We start from the raw sequence: 2,024 nt of genomic DNA, 5'->3' as shown, positions 1-2,024 counted from the left end.
AACACTGAAGCTGATAGCGGAAAAAAACACTGAGGCTGATAGCTGAAAACACTAAGGCTGATAGCTGAAAGCACTGAGGCTGATAGCTGAAAACACTGAATATGATAGCTGAAAACACTGAATTTGATAGCTGAAAACACTGAGGCTGATAGCTGAAAGCACTGAAGCTGATAGCTAAAAGCACTGAGGCTGATAGCTGAAAGCACTGAATCTGATAGCTGAAAACACTGAGGCTGATAGCTGAAAGCACTGAGGCTGATAGTTGAAAACATTTAAGCTGATAGCTGAAAGCACTGAGGCTGATAGCTGAAAACACTAATGCTGATAGCTGAAAACACTGAGGCTGATAGCTGAAAACACTGAATCTGATAGCTGAAAACACTGAATCTGATAGCTGAAAGCACTGAAGCTGATAGCTGAAAACACTAAGGCTGATAGCTGAAAACACTGAGGCTGATAGCTGAAAGCACTGAAGCTGATAGCTGAAAACACTAAGGCTGATAGCTGAAAACACTGAGGCTGATAGTTGAAAACACTGAATCTGATAGCTGAAAGCACTGAGGCTGAGAGCTTAAAACACTGAGGCTGATAGCTGAAAACACTGAATCTGATAGTTGAAAACACTGAATCTGATAGCTGAAAGCACTGAGGCTGATAGTTGAAAGCACTGAAGCTGATAGCTGAAAACACTGAGGCTGAGAGCTTAAAACACTAAGGCTGATAGCTGAAAACACTGAATCTGATAGCTGAAAGCACTGAGGCTGATAGCTGAAAGCACTGAAGCTGATAGCTGAAAACACTAAGGCTGATAGCTGAAAACACTGAGGCTGAGAGCTTAAAACACTGAGGCTGATAGCTGAAAACACTGAGGCTGATAGCTGAAAACACTGAATCTGATAGCTGAAAACACTGAGGCTGATAGCTGAAGCTGATAGCTGAAAACGCTGAAGCTGTTATAAATGAGAAATTGTTCTCAATCGACCTACCTGTATCAATAAAGGTAAACAATAACAGAGACACACCTGCACATATTCATACCTGGTTTGTAGAACAGGTGCTAGCTTTAGCATCACTCGCGTCTCCAAAATCATTTTTAAAAATTCTGTTTTTGAAGAAATTCACATTTTTCCGCTCATTAATTATCAGTCATGAAGTTTAGTGTATTTCACTACAGGACAAACTTAGCATTCAGCATTAGCAACATTTTAAGGAAGCGTTAGTGACATGTTTAGAAATGTCCTCCATGTTGGGGGTCATTCTCAACATTCTTCTGTTCCAGCATCAGTTCATCAAATCTTCGGTTTTCTTTCTAACTGAACATTTTCAGAAGCTAACGGGGCTGTTAGCATAAAACCCCCCAAAAAACACAGAGCCGCCAGGGGGCGCTGCTGCTGAGTGAACTCCGCTTTCCCCAAGACATTGGGGCTCAGAGGAGCAGAATCCCGCAAGAGGCGGTTCTGGTTCTGAGCGGGTTCACTTCAGTCCGCTGGACTCTTCCTCCCTGAAACATGCCACCCTCTCAGCTTCCTCCCTTCACGCGCCTGCATCCTCCTCATCCTCGCGCCCGTACCTGAACCAGCTCCAGCGGGGGGAGGGGGTGGGGGGCTCCCGCCGTTCGACCGCACCGCGTCCCGGTGGTCGGTGCCGCGCGCTCCTCCAGCTGCCGCGCCGACAACAACACGGCCGGACACGCCCAGCCGAGCGGCGGCTCTCCGCTAAACCCCGCCCACCAGCGGGATGAAGCTGAGGAAGAGCCAATCAGGAGCCTCCATCTGCTCAGCTGTCAGACGAGGACGGCAAAGATTTAAGGACACGTTGGTTTGTTTGTTTGTTTGTTTGTTTAAAAATGAAAACTCAAACAAGAACATTGAATGGATGAATGAATAGATGGGATGGATGGATGATGGATGATGGATGGATGGATGGATGGATGGATGGATGATGGATGATGATGGATGATGGATGGATGGATGGATGATGAATGGATGATGGATGATGATGGATGATGGATGATGGATGGATGA

At 45.9% G+C, this 2,024-nt stretch overlaps 1 protein-coding gene across 1 annotated transcript in view; it reads right to left on the bottom strand.

Annotated features, from left to right (window-relative positions):
* Window positions 1-1,720, bottom strand: part of dok4 (docking protein 4) — a 14,933-nt gene extending 13,213 nt beyond the window's left edge. The window contains exon 1 of the mRNA XM_024282742.2: window positions 1,571-1,720. The gene's annotated coding sequence lies outside the window, so the exon portion shown is untranslated. The remainder of the gene's footprint in view (window positions 1-1,570) is intronic.
* Between the last annotated feature and the right edge of the window lie 304 nt (window positions 1,721-2,024).

Source organism: Oryzias melastigma, linkage group LG6 (genome assembly GCF_002922805.2).
Source record: "Oryzias melastigma strain HK-1 linkage group LG6, ASM292280v2, whole genome shotgun sequence".
Lineage (NCBI taxonomy): Eukaryota > Metazoa > Chordata > Actinopteri > Beloniformes > Adrianichthyidae > Oryzias > Oryzias melastigma.
The sequence above is the reverse complement of the archived record's forward strand: the minus strand, read 5'-3'. Positions and strand labels throughout refer to the sequence as shown.